Here is a 7,065-nt window from a genome sequence, read left to right as displayed (position 1 = left end):
ACTTCCACTTTGGGCTCTTTAGACAGTAGGGGTGTCTAGAACCTTCCTTTTTGAGCTCTTTATCTTTAGACAGTAGGGGTGTCTAGAAACCTCTCCTTTGGGCCCTTTAGACACTAGGGGTGTCTAGAACCTTCCACTTTGGGCTCTTTAGACAGTAGAGTATCTAGAAACCTCCACTTTGGGCTCTTTAGACATTAGGGGTATTGACACCTCCACTTTGGGCTCTTTAGACATTAGGGGTATCTGGAAACCTCCACTTTGGGCTCTGTATACAGTAGGTTATCTAGAAACCTCCACTTTGGGCTCTTTAGACATTAGGGGTATCTAGAGACCTGCACTGAAATGCAGGTATTTCTTATTTCTTAGCAGGCTTGTCTTGGAAAGCTTAGTTGTTACTAAAGGGTCAGTGCCTGAGCCTGGAGACAGAAAATGCCATGAGGGGGACGCTGTGGGAGCACGGATGCACCTGTTGCTCCTGGAGTTGCCCTGGGTCTGACTGGCTCTGTGTAAAACACTGGGGACACCAATCATTGGGGACCTAGTGGGGAGCTCTGATTCTTTAGCTAATTTATGTTTTACCAAGGTAATCCATTTTACCTTTGGGTTGTTCTGTTTAATTGGTAAAAACAACCCCTTCCATTTGCCTAGTGGTTTACTTTTCTGGAAGCTCCCCCCCCCTCACCCCCATCTCATTTGGTTCTTGCCACAACCCTCAGAGGTAAGAATTCAGGATTATTGTTCCCATTTTTAACAGATGAGGAACCTGAGGCCAAGAAAGGCAAGATGCCTTGGGCTGGCCAAGGAATGAGAGGAAATAGGCCTGTAGGCTTTGGCTCTCAGCTCAGTGCTCTTTCCCTTGGCCACACCTTTACAGTTTCATAAAAATTGCATAAAGGCCATGGTGAGCAGTAAAAGCCAGAGGCCCATCCGTATCCTTGCTCAACGCTGCAGTTACTGAGAGGGTCCCTGGTTCAACCCCACACTCATCTTACCCCATCACTTTTGCCGTTCCTGCCTTGGCTACAGCCGCTGCCGCCTTTTCATGGATCACCTAGTGTGCTCCAAGTGTTCTGTGTCTTCTTTTCATGTTCCTCAGACAGTCTTGAAATGTGATCATCAGCCCAGAGTTCAGCTCTCTGTGCCTTCGTGTTTCCCAGCGCCCGAATTCAGCCCCTCTCCATGTGATCTCCTGCCCCGAGGCATAAGAGGGGCTTGCTGCCTATGCCCTCAGTCTCTCTGAGAACCCTGGGCTCCAGTCCCACACCACAGAGGTGTGAAACCGAGGGAGGGGTGGCCTTGTTCTGCTGCAGGGAGACAAGTGCATTAGGCAGATGTTTCCATGACAGACCGCAGTGCAGGGAGAACAAAGCCAGTTCCACAGGGAGGAGGCACACAGGGTGTCTCCTGCTCTCACACAGAATCAGTCATTTGCAAGGGCTGTGGTTAATGTTCAGTCTGAGTGAGGCCCACACAGCTGGGACACTCTGTACTTTTGATCTGGCCTTTCAAGCTTGGGTGATGTCAGGAAATTGCATTTAATGGACTGAGGTCTACAACATAGAAAATTGAGAATTTTGTAAAAACAACAGAGACCATTTTACCTTGCTTCCCAACATCTGTTGTTCTGTGACGTCTGTGAATCTCTGCTCCGTGAGGGGAACCCAACACTGGCTGGCTGGGACACCCAGGGACACGTGGCCCGGCCTGATCTGCTTATGGTTAGAGACCTTTCCAGGACTCCACACACACTGAACTTGTCAGAGAGCTAGGACACATGTCACTGAGTCATCTCCAGGCCAGTCATTTCAGCATAGGAAGCCACGCACCTGCACTTCTTTTGCGGTGAAAATAACTAATTTTGGGGAAGTGTTTAGGCAGCCTTGTGAAGGTTCAATTGATGAACTTCATACTCGTGGCCACACCCACACCCTGAGTGCTAGGAGGGAACATAAATAACCCCAGAATCGATGCCGTAGTGATAGCTTTACCTCTTGATGCTAGGACTGGAGAGTTTATTTCAGTGAAGGAGGGGACAGGGATCCCCACACCTGTCAGGTGGACGCAAAGAAGAGTTTCCTTCCTTCCTCTCATTCTTCCCATTGTGCCATGCGTGGCAGGGTGGACTTCTCACAAGACTGACGGTGCTTGGGCGGGGGCCAAAGCAGAGGAGCATCCGAAACATCTGATTTTGCTGGAGAGGGAAATACTTGCTAGCTTCCTATTTCCATATGACTGTGTCACTGGGGACTGACGTTTTCAGTCAAAACTGTTTGCAGAACAAAAACCCCCTTTTCTGATACAGGTATTGACATTAAATGGTTCCCATCAGCGGGGTGAGTGTACTGATTAATGCAGACATGGGTGGTTTGTTAAACTCTGTCTGAGGAATTCTGGTACCCAACTGCATTCGATCATACGTGATCCTGTGACATAGAGGAAGCAAGTGTCAATGACAGTCCCAACATGCAGATGGATGGGCACATGAGTCTGACAAAGCAGGTCAAAGAAAGGTAGGTGTGGAGCCGAAGGGCAATAAATTATTAGCTGGCACAGAGACTAAATGATGTGGCCAAGGTCTTCAACCTGGATACGACCCTGGGTGCAGAAATGGGGCCAGAGAGAAGAAAAGTACCTGCTGTATGAGACATTGATCTTTTTGCCCCGGATGGTCACGAGTAGAGACCTTAGGTGAAAGTTAGAGGGGGACAGATTTTATCTTGCTGATTTAATTTTAGGGAGCTAATTTCAGTGGCCTGTGTTCCAGCATCTTCTATAGTTATTTAAATCTTCAGATGAAGAAGTGATTGATTATTCTGTTAGCTTCATAATTTGTCTTCTTTAAAAAAAATATTTGGCAAACAGCTATAGGTAGGGAAGTTGGCAACCTACTTCCTCTCAGTTTTCCTTCTAGGTGCTGGGCCAGATGTGCTTTGGATAAATGTGTGGAAAGATCTTTACCGGTTGCCAGTGCTGTGTCAGGGTACTGGGGGAATTGAACGGGCCTTCCACCTCCGTCATATTCTAGTGCCAAATGTTAGCACACCTGAAAAGCTAAATTAAAAAGTCACCGTCATAGGCACAGAAAGTGATTCAGTAACAGATGAGCATGGCCTTGGCCCTTGCTGTGGAACGAATTTGGGAACGACTTCGGTATGGAACCGAAGAACTTTGCCATTTTCCCCTTCCTGGGCGTCACTTTGTGCTTTTGCATCTGTTAAGGTAACTCTAGGTGCTGTTACAGGTCAAGCCCCCTTAGGTGCAGTGACTTAATACAGTGAAAGCCTCCTACTTGCTTGAGCCTCACTGGATGGTCCTGGTGCTCGTTCAGTGACGGAGGTTGTTTCGTGTTCTGGTCCTGCCCTGTCTTTCTGGTCATCGAGTTGGTTGATGAGAAAGAATTGAAGCTTATATGGGAAATACTGTGTGTTGTTGTTATGTATTGTTAGTCCGCTCTTTTTTTTTTTTTAAGTTTTTATTTTAATTCCAGGTAGTTAACATACAGTGTCATATTAGTTTCAGTATGGTGGGGGAGTGCTTTTTATTAGGCATATGTTATATCTGTTCACATTGCATTAGCCAGAAGTCGATCACATGGCCCTACTTAACTGCACATGAGGCTCATTAATGCATTCTTCTAGTTTTGTGCCAGGAAGAAGAAAAACAGATTGGGTGCACAACTAGTTAGTTCCTAATCCACCTTTAAAAGTGAGAGGTTGGATGGGGCGCCTGGGTGGCGCAGTCGGTTAAGCGTCCGACTTCAGCCAGGTCACGATCTCGCGGTCCGTGAGTTCGAGCCCCGCGTCGGGCTCTGGGCTGATGGCTCAGAGCCTGGAGCCTGTTTCCGATTCTGTGTCTCCCTCTCTCTCTGCCCCTCGCCCGTTCATGCTCTGTCTCTCTCTGTCCCAAAAATGAATGAACGTTGAAAAAAAAATAAAAAAAAAAATAAAAAAAAAAATAAAAGTGAGAGGTTGGCCTCGCTGACCTCTTTAAGTTCCCTCTTAAGTTCCCAACTGCTGCCAGAGTCCAAGATCCCTGCCCTTTATGGCCTTTGTGTAAACTGATGTGTAGAAGACATCTCCAAGGTAAAGTCTATTCTTAGCGACGTGAACGATGACCAGTACCTGAAGGGTAAAGAGGGCATTTCCATCAAAATAGTTCAATGAGTCCAAAAACATCAATGACCAGTAGTAAATTATTTACAAGAATACCCAGGGAGTCATAATGGAGGAACTGGGGTCATAAAGTAGAACATGGGATCGAATACAGGAAGTAGCTCTTTGCAGATACTGGAGAATGGAGTGCGGATGATGGCGACGAGTGAGCTGTGCCAGTAGCCCTGCATTTCCACCTTGACGCCCTTTCTAGACCAAGCGTAAGGAGAATGGCGCTCTCCAAACAGAGAAGGGCAGTGCTGACAGAGGTCAGGGCTCAGGGAGGTGGAGCTGCTCGTGTCGGTGGCACAGGAAGGCAGAGAGGCAGAGGCCGTGCGGAGAACGAGTGCCAGAGATCTGCACGGTGTTTCCCTGGATTCTCTTGCTAATCACAAAACTGAACACGCAGAACCTCAAGTCCCACGACTCCTGGCAAGGACCGAGAAGATGGAAGATGGACAGCACCTGGAGCTGGGCCACCTGGCTGGCTCAGTCGGCAGAGCAGGCCACTCTTGACGTCAGGGTCCTGAGTTCAAGCCCCATGTTGGGCGTAGAGCTGACACAAAATAGTAACAGTTGCTAGAGCTTACATGGGACTAGGAGATGCTCACGTTCCTTCCAGCCAAAATAGACGGTCCTGTCAATGCCCGGGACATTCAAGAGAGACACTAACAGAATTGTAGGAGGACTTAACTAGTCCTCGAGTAAGTGGGCTCGAATGTGTGTCTTCAGTTGTCGAGGATATGCTCCGTGTATGGTAATTAATTGCATTGTTTGTTGTTTCTATTCACATTTTCAGTGTCTTTACTGATACGCGTAACTACTTACTTTCTCAGGAAGCAATGTGTTACATTCTTCAACTACGATTGCGATTTTGTTTTCATTTGCCTGTAGTTCTGTGGATTTTTAAATTTTATACATTTTGAGGTTTTATTATTGGGTGTATTCAGATTTAGAGTTGTTAGATCTTCTTGTTGGATTGGTCCTGTTATTCTAATGAAATGTATCCCTTTATCTCTACCGTTGGTGGTCTGATGAAAGCAGTCTTTTTGTCAGTGCTTGCACAGTGTGTAGTTTTTCCATCTGTTTACTTTGAAACTGTGTATCCGTATATTTAAGGTATGTTTCTTGTATGTAGCATATCTTTTTTAAATTTACTCTGACAGTCTTTGCATTTTACTTATAGTCTGTGTTTAATGGAATTATTGATTACTTGGCTTTAAGTCTGTTATCTTGTTAAATGACTTTCTGTGGTAATTTAGCTAATATGTATGTTTGGGTTTGTTTATTAAAACGTTGAATTTAACCTAAGTAACATAGGAAACTAATATTAAAAAGAGAAAAAAAATGTAGTTACTCTCTTTAACAACTTGAGGGATGAAATGACCATTATTAGATGGCATTTTATCCATGATGATTGGTGGGTGGTTATATTCTTGAATATAACCCTTTGCTTGGAAGCCTGCCAGGTGGCCCCCATCACCCTGTGATGTCTCCTCCGGGCAGGACAGATACCTCATCTCTCTCCAATCATTGCATTTGAATGCATCTGCTTATTTATAAGTCTCTATGTCTTGGGAGAATGTGAGCTTCTAAGCAGGAATCATGTCCCCTTAACTCTTCTCAGTCCCTGGCACACAAACAGCTCCTTTATTTTTTTGAATGCGTGATCCATGCTTGGTAAGTTTTAGATCAGCCCCAATGGCCTAAGTTTAGATGCTAAGGCCAAGGGTGGCCATGTAAGGTTCAAGATGATCCTGAATGTTCCCTTCTTAGGGAGTTCCTTCCCTAAAGGAATTTGGGTTGTCAGGAATTTGGACAGCTCTTCTGTTGACCTAAGCTCACAAGTGGGGCCTAGAATCAAATCTCTTCTTTTGTGATGACACACAATTAGTTTGGGAAAGAAAATTTTCATCAGGCTTTCCCATTATTTATCAATTTTGGGGTCTGTGAATAGCTTTGAATACAAAATTGCATGTGAAAATCATTGTGTCTGCTATTGAATAATTGGCTGATCTGTCACTCAGAGCCTCTGAATGAAGGGTCCTGGGTGATTGCACCTGCAATTAGGCAATTGTGGGAGAAGCTTGCTGCTTCCGTTTAATTGCCTGGGCTAAAATGGAGTGTACCCTTTACAAATCTGGCCTATTATCTCATTGTAGGCCTTTGCAAATATAGGATGGCCCCAGGAACAGACAGAGAAAATATATAGTCTTATTTGCCGCGCACCAATTAATGTGAGTAATCTAGCCAACGTTCCTACACTTTTCATTCAAACAGGAAATTTAGGTGTGCTGGAATCAGTAGCCCATAATATAACTAACCTCTTCGGCATCTAGTTTTGCTGTGTCTTCGTGGCATATGTGTCCACAGTGGTTCTAATTTTTAAAAAGTTTCCACATTCATATGTATTTGCCAGAGAGCCTTGCGAATGTGGTTATTGTAGTTCTTTTACTTTTTGAAAGCAATACAAGACCCCACTGAGAAGATTTGGACCTCTGAGTGACTCACTTAATGCTGGAGTATGTTTTCTGTATTTCTCCCGCTCCCAAGTTGTAAAACCCTAGTCCATCTATTACATCAGTTACTTCTTTCAACAAGAGTACTATGTGAAAACTGGATGGGACTTTTGGGAGATTTTGCCTATATTTCCCGAGTCTTTGTTTTTGCCTTTTTGGTATATTTGCTATGTGGTGCATGCTCAGAGGTGCCGCCCAGATGCCTTTCGAAAGCGGACTTGCTTCCCACCGACATTAGTGTGGTTGACTCATAGCCTCCGGCCATGAGTGTCTTCAGGACGTGCCTCAGATTTCCATCCACAGGCATGTGGATTCCCAGGCAGGGTGGTGGGAGAAGGGCCTACCCACCTCCTTCAGTTCAGTCTGGGACTCCCTCGGGGGTGGGGGGTGGGGGC

Source organism: Herpailurus yagouaroundi, unplaced genomic scaffold (assembly GCF_014898765.1).
Source record: "Herpailurus yagouaroundi ecotype Mexico unplaced genomic scaffold, PumYag 188, whole genome shotgun sequence".
NCBI lineage: Eukaryota > Metazoa > Chordata > Mammalia > Carnivora > Felidae > Herpailurus > Herpailurus yagouaroundi.
The sequence above is the reverse complement of the archived record's forward strand: the minus strand, read 5'-3'. Positions refer to the sequence as shown.